We start from the raw sequence: 12,549 nt of genomic DNA, 5'->3' as shown, positions 1-12,549 counted from the left end.
CCCTTATTTCCCACTTATTACTGAAGTTGCCCATTTGGATCTCCTTTTCTCTTAATTGCCTCTTCATAGTCTAGGCATATTTTTCTGTTGTATTGTTGGTCTCTTTCCTACATAATTTGTAGGATTTCTTTATAAATTGTAGATACTAATCTTTTGTCAGTTCTTTGTGTGGCAAATACCTTCCCCTGGTCTGATCCTTGTCTTCAAGTTTATTTAAGGTGTCTTTTTTGAAAAGACATTGTTTGTTTGTTTTAGAGAGGGGGAGAAAGCAGGGGTGGAGAAAGGGATGGAGGCAGAGAAAGAGAATCTCAAGCAGGCTCTACACCCAGCACAAAACCCAACATGGGGCTCGATCTCACAACCCTAAGACCATGACCTATGCCCAAATCAAGAGCCAGACACTTAACTAACTGAGTTCATTTAAAACAGGCAATATGTCATTCATTCCTTTTTGGTTGATTTTTGTCTCCTATTTAAGAAACCATTACCCATCCAAAGGTCATAAAGAGCTTTCCATATTTCTTCTAAAAGTTTTAAATATTAGCTTTCTGGTTATTTATTTTGGAGTATGGGATTGGGAATCTAATTTGATGTTTTTCCATGTGGATAATCAATTTTCCAAGCATCACTTATTTTTAAAAGCAATTTATCTCTCCTGTGGTTTTAAAATGCCAGCTAGTATTTCCATATGTGCGTGGGTCTCTTCCTGGGCTCTCTGTTCTGATCGCCACCCCACTCTTTAATTACTATTCCCTTCTAACACCACTAAGTCTTGTTATCTTGTAGGTTAAGCCTTCCTTCCATCCCACTTCCTTGTGTTCTTTTCCAAAATTATCTTGTTCTTGTTCTTCATATGAATTGTAAGATTGGCTTGTCAAATATCATTAAAAAAACTTCATTGAGATTTTAATTGAAATTTAGTTGAATTTATAGATTATTTGGGAGACACTGGAAAGTTTAGGACAGTGAGTCTTCTGATCCATGAACATATGTCTCTTCATTTATATTCGGGTCTTCTTTTGTATACTTCCCACAGTGCTTTATAATTTTCTCCATAAAAAATCTCCTATCTTCCATTAGATTAATCATTGGATGCCTCATACTTTATCTCCATTATGAATGAGATCTTTGTTTTTCCCATTACATTTTCTAACTGGTCATGATTGATGAGTAGGAAGACTAGTAATTTTTCTCTGTTGACCTTGTGTCCAACAATGTTGCTGAATTCATTTAATACTTCTACTAGTTTATTAGTAAATTTTTTTGAATTATCTATGTAGATACTTGTAGTCTGCAATAGAAAACACTTGCATTTCTTCCTTTTCAATTATTACAGCTCTTCTTTTTTTCTTTTACTATTCCATAGGCTAGGTTCTCCAATGTGGAAAAGGAGTGATGAGAGCAAGCATCCTTGTTTTATTCCTGAGTTTAAAAGAAATGCTCCTAAAATTGTGCAATGCGAATATGCTTGCTGTTGATTTTTGGTCATGTTCAAATAGTTTCCTTCTATTCCCAAGTTTGGTAAATTTTATCATGAATGGATATAAAAAATTTTTTTAAGATTTTATTTATTCATTTGACAGAGAGAGAGAGCACAAACAGGGGGAACTGCAAGCAGAGGGAGAGGGAGAAGCAGACTCCCCATTAAGCAGGGAGCCTGATGTGGGGCTCAATCCAAGGACCCTGGGACTATGACCTGAGCTGAAAGCAGACGTTTCACCGACTTAGCCACCCAGGAGCCCTAATGGATGTAAAATTTTATCAATGCTTTCTCTTCATCTGTTAAGACAATCATATATTTTCTCCTTTAATTTTTTATGTGGTAAATCACATTAATAAACTTTCTTAAGGTAACATTCTTTCATTCTGGGACAAACTATAACTATACATTACTTAATTCATTTTGCTATATTTTATTTACAATTTTTGCATCTAGGTTCTCAAGTGATTGTATCAATTCTGTGTCACTGAATAACAGTTATCCCAAACTAACTTAGTAAAACTATAAACATTTATTATCTCTCGGTTTCTGTGTGTCTGGACTATGGGAACAACTTAGCTGAGTGGTTGGGGTCTCTCATAAGGTTGAGTTAAGATGATTGTCCAGTGCTGCAGTCATCTGAAGGCTCGACTATGGCTGGAGGATCCACTTCTAAGACGATTCACTCATATGAACTGCAAATTTGTGTTGGCTGTTGGCAAAAGGCTCAATTCCTCACTATGCAGATCTCTCTATAGGGATATTTGAGTATGTTTATGACATGAACTGCCTTCCTCTAGAGTGAACTATCTGAAAAGACAAAGCAGAGAGACTATAATGTGGTTTTTCTTTTTTAATGAACTAGCCTCCAAAGTTACACACTGTCACTACCATCATGTCCTATTGGACTCACAGACAAGCCATGATTCACTGTGGTGGAATATTACAGAAGGATATGAATACCAGGAGGTGAGGGTCAAGGGGAACCATCTTGGAAGTTGGCTACCAGCAAAATTGGTTTATCATTTTCTTTTCTTGACCTGATCTTGTTTGGTTAGTATCAAGAACATACTAGCCTCAAAAATTAAAATCCCTGTTTTAATTCTCTGAAGCAGTTCTTTAAAGCATCAGTAAAACCTTCCTATAAAATTTATGTCTTCTGAAGGGGAGATGTTTGATTAATTATACAATTATTATTGGTTATTCCAAACTTTCTATTTCTTCTTGGGGCAAGTTTGATTATTCACATTTTTTGCAAAAAGCATCCATTTCTTCCATGTTTTCAATTCTATTGACTTAAAGTTGTTCTATTGTTCTCTTACTATCTTTAAATTTTTCTACTCTACTTCTAGTTATGCCAACTTTTGTTTCTAATATTGCCTGTTTGTGATTGTTTCCTTTTTTCCTTGATATGTCTTGATGGAAGTTTATCTTTCTGTTACTTTTTCAAAGAGCTACCATTTGGGTTTTGTTTCTTTGTTTTCTATTTTGTTAACTTCCATCATTTTTACTCTTCTCCCCACTCTTCTTATGTTACTCTCTTAGACTTTTCTAGCTCCTTGTACCAATCGCTTAATTCATTCTAAATCTGTCATTTGTAATAAATACCTTAAAATTTAGAATTACCTCTGTTTTATTCTACAAGGTTTGACATGTAGTACTTTTGTTATCATTTAGTTCTGAATATTTGGTCATTTCCATCTATTATCTTTTCTAACTCATTTACTTAGGAGTGACTTTTTACAGTACTAAACATGTGGGAGATTTCATACTATTTTTAATGTTAATCTCTAATTTACTTTAATTTACAAAGAACACAATTTGCATGATGTTGACTGATATCCTCTTTATTGTGGCATGCAGATACTAGTTCATAATTATTCCATGAGTACCTTAAAAATATATTTGCTCTGAATTTGTTACATATATTAGACTAAGCTTAATCATTTTGTGGGAAAATTATCCATATACTTATTATATTATTGCCTACCCAGATGTATCAGTGTCTGAGAAAAAAATGTGTTCAAATCTCTTATGAACAAAAAAGAGGGGAAAAAAAAACAAAAAAATATATTTTTAAAAAATTTATAAAAGGAAAAGAAAAAACAAAAATGAAATAAGACCTTCTGTTATGAGCTGTGTTCATTTCTCTTCATAATTCCATCAATATTTGCTGTACTGTTAATAGAGTTTGTGATTGTTATATCTGCTTGGTGAATTGTTTCTTTCCTTATTGTATAATAAGAAAATATAATGTCCTTTTACTCCTTCATTATTTATGCTCTTTACCTTGATTTTGTCTGATATTAGCATGGCTACACCAACTCCTTTTGAATAATATTTGCATAGTACATGTTTGTTCATCATATTATTTTTAACCTTTCTGTTTGGTTCTGTTTTGATGTGAGTCTTAAAAACACCTTATGTTTGGTCATCTGCTTTTACCCATTCTGATCATCTCTGAATTTAACTGGCCAACTTAATCCTCATATATAAAGAGTGGTTACTTAAGTATTTTAATGTATTAATATCTTTTTTTTTTCTGTTTAATAAATTTTTCACCTTTTCCCTTTCAAAAATTTTTACTGTTTTCTGCTAGACCAGTGAAATTTTTTATATTCTCTTACTTTTCTTCTTGTGTTTGGAAGGTATATATTGTATTTTAATTCTCCAGCTTATCCTTAATTCTTAACTTTTATATCTAATCATAGTTTATTCTAACAAATTTAAACTTGTTCCATTTTCTTCTTCCCGTACATCAAGGACACTATTACACTTTACCTAATTATACACACATCCTTAATCTTTTGTTATCTAGAACACTGTTGTCCCATAGAAATGGAAAACAATCCATATATGTAATTTTATATTCTCTAGAAGCCATATTTTAAATAGTAAAAAAAAAAATGAAGTTAAAGTTACTAATATATTTTATTTAACTCAATATATCTAAAATACCTTAATTTAGGGCAGCCCCAGTGGCTCAGCGGTTTGGCGCTGCCTTCAGCCCAGGGGGTGATCCTGGGGGCCCAGGAACAAGTCAGGTGTCGGGCACCCTGCATGGGGCCTGCTTCTCCCTCTGCCTGTATCTCCGCCTCTCTCTCTGTCTGTGTCTCTCATGAATAAATAAATAAAATCTTTAAAAATAAATAAATTAATTAATTAAAATAAAATACCTTAATTTCAATATGTAATCAATACTGTAAAATACTAATGATATGTGTTACATTCTTTTATTCATACTCCATCTCCGAAATCCAAAGTGTATTGCGCTCTAAGTGTAATACATCTTATTTTTGACTAGCCACATTTCAGTTGTCCAATAACCATATGTGGCTAGTAGCTACCATACTGAATAGTGAAGGTCTAGGTTTTAGTTTTACCAATTGTTTAGAGAAAGATAAAAATTGCAGATTTTTAGTAATGCTAACTCCTTTCCCAATCTCTATTTCAGAACCTTTTAAAAATAATTTTTCTAGAAAAATAATAAATTAAAAATACTTTTTCTTTTATTAAGATTTTACTTATTTATTTGGGAGAGAGTGAGAGAGAGAGCATAAGCAGGAGAGAGGAGCAGAAGGAAAGGGAGAGGCAGACTCCCTGCTGAGCAAGGAGCCCAGTGCAGGGCTTGGGGCTCGACTTAGACTGGCCACCCAAGCCAATTAAGTAATTTCAGAACCTTCTAAAATTGTTTTTTAGGAGCATAGAATCACAAAAGTAGAGAGACAAAAGGATATCAATAATTTGGAATCTGAAAAGCAGGTGGACAAGGAGTAGCAGACCCAGTATACCAGAAGAAGCTGACACCAAAGCCAACCATATAGGAAATGCAGGAGCAAATTGAAACAGTGTATGCCATCCTGAGAAGTCCCAGGAACTGGAGACACTAGGTGTCTGAGAGTAAGGATGTGGGTGGCACTAAATACAGGACGATTGGTTTAAAATCTGTATGAGAATGATTATCCCAGCGGGCTACCAGAACATGGCAGACAGGCTGTGATACCTAGAAGACTCCTGTCTGGGGAACTGCTCAACCACAGAGAAAAGATTTATATATTAACATTTCAGGCTCATCGGAAAACGGCCCAGTTAGACATTCAAGAATGAAACCCACCTGGACAAACCCCACCCGTATACACAGAGCCTCCAGTCAGCTGTTCAGTGCTTTATCCTAAATATTGGCAAGGATTACCAGACATTTGAGCTTCCTCTGTGAAGACATATACACACATACATAAATGGAATTTGGGGAAATAAAGGCAATTGGAAACAGAGGGAGACTGCTTTAAAAATCTATAATTTGGGGACAACCCAGGTGGCTCAGCGGTTTAGCACCGACTTCAGCCTGGGGTGGGTGGGAGGGCGGGGGTGGGTGGGTGGGGGGTAAGGAGTGATCCTGGAGACCCGGGATCGAGTCCCATGTCAGGCTCCCTGCATGGAGCCTGCTTCTCCCTCTGCCTGTGTCCCTGCCTCTCTCTCTCTCTCTCTCTCTCTGTCTCTCATGAATAAATAAATAAAATCTTTTTTAAAAAATCTATAATTTGGGGCATCTAGGTGGTTCTGGAGTTGAGCGTATGCCTTCAGCTCAGGGTGTGATCCCAGGGTCCTGGGATCAAGTCCCACACCGGGATCCTTAAAGGGAGCCTGTTTCTCCCTCTGCCTATGTCTCTGCTTCTCTCTGTGTGTCTCTCATGAATAAATAAATAAAATATTTTTAAATCTATAATTAATATTCTTAGAGAGATAAGCAGAGATATGTAAGTAATAAAAATATAAGAGGAAAAAATAAAAAATTGAGAAGGAGTTTTAGAAATAAAACCTAGGAATCTCCCTGAAAGTAGAATAGAAAAAGAGAGAGTTTAAAAATAGGAGAGAGGGGTGGGTGACCCTGGGTGGGTCAGTGGTTAAGCATCTGCCTTTGGCTCAGGTCGTGGTCCCAGCGTCTTGGGATGGAGTCCCACATCCGGCTCCCTGCAGGGAGTCTGCTTCTCCCTCTGCCTGTGTCTCTGCCTCTCTCTCTCTGTCTCTCATGAATAAATAAATAAAATCTTAAAAATAAATAAATAAATAAATAAGAGAAAAATAAGATGATTAAATAATCAGTCCAGAAGATCCAACACCCAAATAATAAGAAATTTCAAAGAGAAAATGTAGAGAGAAAAATATCAAGGAAATAATTCAAATAAAACTTCTGAGAACATAGCTTTCTAGAGTCTCCATGTCCTGAGGACAATTAATTTCAAAAAGACCCCACCAAAGCTTATAACCATTAATATAAAAACAGTAGGAATAAAAGAAAGAACCTAGAATTTTTTCAGGAGGGAAAAAAAATATCCTACATAGAAAATCTGGAATCAGAATAGCAATGGATTTCGTAGCTGTAACACCAGAAGCTAAAAGATAATGGAGCAGTGCCTTCAAATTTGAAGAAAATTATTTCTGACCCAGAAAATTATATTTACAGCTTAACTGTCATTCAAGTGTCATTGTCCATTGTCAACAATGGACTAGACCTTTTGGAGATGAAAGCTCTCAAAAAATGTACCTAGGTCTTATGCACCCTTGCTCAGAAAGCCACTGGAGAATATACTCCATCAAAATGAGGGACTAAACCAACAAACAGGAAGACACAAAATACAGGATGTAGGCTAAGGGATTCCCCAGGGAGATAGAGGATGCATGTTCCAGGAAGACAGCTGTACAGCCGACCTAGTGTGCAGCCAACCCAGAAACAGGAGAACAGACAGTTCTAGGAGATGTTCCCCAAGAAAAAGAGGAAGTTCATACATTACCTGACATGTTCAGGCATATTGAGAGGAAATGAGTCACTCATGAAATCTAAACAAACGAAAAGATAGACCATTATTATCACCAGAGAAAACAAAAAGTTGTACAAGAAATGTAATCATAACACAATATAAGGTTTGCAAATAGTATTGATATGGTAATAACAATATTAGCACTGAATAACTAGAAAGTATGAAGGAATTACTTTGAAAGGGAAAGGGTGGGGGATATGGGAGAGAGAAAAATAATATCATCTTCCATAATAGGAAATCAATATCTAAAATGAAAAAATAGGGGCACCTGAGTGACTCAGTCAGTTAAACGTCTACCTTCAGCTCAACTCATGATCTCAGGGTCCTGGGATCAAGCCTGCATTGGGCTCCTTACTCAGTGGAGAGTCTGTTTCTCCCTCTCCCTCTGCTCCTAACCCCTAATTTGTGCTCACGCTCTCTCTCTCAAATAAATAAATAAAATATTTTAAAATAAAACAAATAAAGTTTAAAAAATAGAGGTGCTTGAGTGGCTCAATCCATTGAGTTTTGGCTCTTGGTTTTGACTTCGGTAGTGATCTCAGGATCATGAAATTGAACCCTGTTATCAGGCTTCATGCTCAGCACGGAGCCTGCTTGAGTTCTCTCTCTCCTTCCCACCCTTTCCCCACTCTCGCAATAAACAAACAAACAAACAAATAAATAAAGTCTCTTTTTATTTCATTAAAAAATAAATAAAATGGAAAAATATAAATAAGGTATATAGAAATACAGAGACAAATAACGACAGGGAATCCCTGGGTGGCTCAGTGGTTTAGCACCTGCCTTCAGCCCAGGGTGTGATCCTGGTGTCCCGGGATCGAGTCCCACGTCAGGCTGCCTGCATGGGGCCTGCTTCTCCCTCTGCCTGTGTCTCTGCCCCTCTCTCTGTGTCTTTCATGAATAAATAAATAAAATCTTAAAAAAAAAACAAATAACAACAACAAAATACTAGTTAAAGAGTTAAAGCTGTTTGCCTTTAGTGGTTGAGAACTAGGGTGGGGGTAAGATGGGACAAGGAGCTGCAGTTTTTTTTATAAGCTGTATTAATCATCTATCATTTTACAACAAAACTCCCAAAACAAATCAGCTTAAAATAACAATAAGCATTTCTTATCTCATTTAGTTTTTGTGAGTCAGAAATTCAAGAGGTTAGTGAGGTGGTTCTGGCCCAGAGCCTCTCCTAGGTTTGCCAGGACTGTAATCATCTGAAAGCCTGACAGAGGCAGGAGAACTCCCTTCTGAAGTGGTCCACTAACATACCTGGCAATTGGTGCTGGTTGTTAGCATGAGGCCTCAGAGGTCCTCACCATACAGGCCTCTTCTTGGAGATGCTTGAGTGCCCTTACCTCTTGGCAATTGCCTTCCATCAGAGAAAATGAGCCTAAAGAAACCAGGTGGAAGTGGCAATGCCTTTCATCATTTAACCTCAGATGTCACACACCTGTGATATGTAATAAGCACTGTTTTTGTGATATCCTATTGATCACACAGGTCAGCCTTATTCAGTGTGAGAGGTACAACACAAGGGCATGACTACCAGGAGGCAAGGATCACTGAGGGCCATCCTTAGAGACTTAGAGAATTCAGTGACTTAAAAAATGTGTATATCTTTAATAAAAATGAGAATTTTTTTGTTTTTTGCTTATAATCTATGCTCATTTAGATTTGTCAACATATTTTTATCAATTTCTGTACTTACCATTGTTTTTTATATTCTTTCTTTTCTTTCTGGGTTTATTCTTCTTCTTGAAGTACATCCTATAGTAATTCCTTCAATGAAAGTCTGTACTTTTTATGTATGGAATGTTCCTTTTTGCCTTTCATCTTTACTATAAGTTAGCTGGGTATAAAAGTCCAGTTGGCACTTTGAAGTTACTACTCCAACATCTCTGGCCTTGGTTTTGGCAGAGGCCAGGAGTTCCTCTGTAAGTGATCTGTCTTTTCTCTCTAGTCTATTGTAAGGTCTTTTTCTCTTTGCCTTTGATGTTCTGCAATTTCCCGAAGGGAATTTCTCTGCTACTTCTTCCTCATATACTGCTTCACTGTGGCTCCTTTCATTTTCTTCTTCTGAAACTCCTATTGGACATACATTGTCTTGCATGCAAGCTCTCCTTGATGTTTCATAACTGCTCCTATATATATTTAATCCTTATTTCTGTGTACTGCATTAGAGTTAATTCTCTAATCTTTTCTAACTCACTAAATCTCTCTTTGTGTCTAGTCTACAGTTTATTCTGTCTGTCCTGTTTTTTGGTGATCAAAGTTTTGATTTCCAAGATTCTAATTTATTCTTTTTATATCTACTTGTTCTCATTTCATTTCTATCTGCCTCCTTCAAGTCTTATTAATTTCCAAAGGATGTTGAGCCTTCATTTGCCTTTTCAAGCATCCTAAACATTATTTTCAATTCTTTATGAGACTTTCACAAAAACAATTCCATGTAGAATGAATTCATATTCCAAAAGTTGATTCTGTTGACCGTTTTTCTTACCAAAAGTATTTTTCATATATTTTGGTTTATAACCTCAGTGAGTTGGAGAATTTTTTAATTTTGTTTTTACTTCAGATTTTTCTCTGTCTTTGTCCTGAGCTGGGACCCCAGGCCCAACTGAAAACCAGGTCCTGTAATAGCATTTCAGAGCTCCCACTCTGTTGTGGTATGAGATCACAAGTCCAGGCACGTAGCCAGAGGGTGGCTTGGCTCAGTTCCTAGGCCAGAGTCTGCCTTAGCTTCCCACATTTCAAGCCCCAGGATATACATGGACAGCTGGTCTTTTTTTTTTTTTTTTTTTAACTTGCCTCTTTTCACAAGCAGAGGGAGACTTACCCCACCCGTGGCTTCAAGGAACCTGGCTGGTCTCTATCTTGCAGGGAGCATTTGAGCTCATTACTAGGAGCTATGCCTCTGGCAGCTATTGCTGCTTCTAGACCCCAAGTCCACCTTGCCCTCAAACCCCACTCACTACTTTGCATTTCTGATCTGCCTCTGATATTTGGAGATATCCATCTTGGTTTGGGGCCCAAGTATGTCCTTTTGTTTATCTTTTTTTCTATTTTATTTATTATTGCTATGTATTTAGAACAGAGGAAGCAGGCCACACCATGAACTCACAATGCCATCTCAGCTAGAAATTGAGAACTGAACTGCATGATTGCCATACTTATAGAGAAATCCCATGCTTCCTTCTTTTAAATGTAAGAGGAGAGGTCATTTTATAAAAACTCAGTAGGGTTTTATACATGAACTTTGCTAGGAATACTGTCTGAAACAGTAGTTCTGAAAAAATACATTTCTTCCTCAAGTTAAAGGAAGCAGAGTCCATGTGTTCCCAGGTCACTCCTATGCTCACTCCACCACACATACTCTGGAAGTCGTTCTTTGAAAGGGGAGGCCACAGGATGCAGATGAGGCCTCATCAGCATCTACTTCTCTCTCCTCAGAGCACATGGGGCCTGAAGATAACTGCAGGGAGTGGCCCTGGGACCAGTGGGCCACTGAAGAGGAACCAAGGTACATGTTTCCCTGGTGGCCATGAGAGGAAGCTGCAATGTCTGCAGCCAGGGAAACACCCACAGGAGTTAAGGTTTTCCACCCACTTCCTATCCAGGCGGGCCTGGGACCTGTGGAGATGGCAAAAGCAGCCCCAATATCTCAGTTAAGGCCAGGGTGGAATTCTCTCTGCTATCTCCCGTGCTGTGCCAGAACATAGCCCATCCTACTCAGAGCTGTTTTGGGAAGGTGTCTACTTCCTCCTTGACCCTTTAGAGTATCAGAACCTTGACTCTAGGAGATATTTGGTCTAGAGAACTCTTTGAATGAGTTCCTTAACTCAAATGTCCAGAATCTCCCATCAAGGCCACACAGAGGACTGTGGGAATGCAGTCTGCACAGTGGCCCAAAACATGGGCTTGGGAATTAGATAGACCTGACTCTGAATCCCACCTCTGCTACTTACTAGCTGTGTGTCTCCAGGTGACTTGCTTAACCTTTCTGTGTCTCTATTCCTTCATCTGTAAAAGAAGGGTGATACTGTATGTACTTTAATGGGCTGTGAGAATAGAACCAGATAATCAAATAACTCTCTGTCTCCTCATATGCGACCCCTGTTTCAGAGGTGCCTGGGCTCTTATAGCCCCTTCCTCTCCTGTTCCTGAGACCTGTGGGCTTGGGTCTGCTTCCTCTGGGTCTTGGGTAGCAGGAAAGGGGGGAATTTTTGAGCAGGAGCCAGGCCAGATGGAGTCCACATGGCAGAGGCCCCACATGAGGGCCAAAGTCCACTAGCCTAAAGCTGTCCCTAAGACCCACAAACTCACAAACATACCCCTGACTGCTGGTGCCTCGGTGTCCTCCTGTTTAACTATTTTCCCCTCAGGGACTGCCAACCATAGTCTCAGAGAATACACAAGGAATTCTGGAGCCCCTGACAGAGGTGCAATTCAAGCACAGCCAAACTGGGTGTTCAGCAGGTCCGTCAGTAAATTATTAGGCACATGCCCTGTGCTTGGCTCTGGGGCTCCAAAGGAAAGAAGGTGATCCCTGCCCTCAAGGCATTCACAGCAGGGTGAGGACACTGACTCAAAGACTCTCTCTCTCTGTAAGGCTCTTTGCTAACTGCTTTAAAGAGAGTTGTGGTGAGCAGTAAGAGCACAGAGATCAGGGCCTGCTGGGATAGTCAGGCACAGCTTCCCTGAAGAGGGGCTTCTGACTTGGCACCTCACTGTGGAATAAGAATTTGCCAAAGACAAACATCACCAATTCATTCAACATGCTTTTGTTCAACACCTGCCTCCTCCTCCTCCAGTTTCGGTTCTGTGCACGAGGATTCCGTGATGATGAAGAGAAAGGCAGTCCCTGGCATCTTGGCCTGGCACTCATAGCTAGGCTATGGTGTTCTCCTGTTGAATATAAACAATTTCACAGAACATGAACATCAGACAAGGCCACTCTGTGGCCATGATGAATCTAGACAAAAACAAGCCCAAACCCTATGAGCCCTTTCGGACATCCCCGTACTGAGAAACCGCATTCCCCATGGTATGTGTTCTCCTTCACTGCAACCAGCCATAAATCCAACTTGCTCCACTGCAGATGGGTTCCTGGTGGTCTTTGGGTAGAGGGCATTGACAGTGATGACCAAGAGGTAGGATCTGAGTGAAGAGAATGACATGAGGGCCAGGTCAGGTGGAGACATAGGGGAAGAACATTCCAGGCAGATGGAATAGCTAGTGCAAAGGCTCTGAGGTGAGAAT

This window comes from Canis lupus, chromosome 34 (assembly GCF_011100685.1).
Source record: "Canis lupus familiaris isolate Mischka breed German Shepherd chromosome 34, alternate assembly UU_Cfam_GSD_1.0, whole genome shotgun sequence".
NCBI classification, from domain to species: Eukaryota; Metazoa; Chordata; class Mammalia; order Carnivora; family Canidae; genus Canis; species Canis lupus.
Note: the sequence above shows the minus strand (reverse complement) of the source record.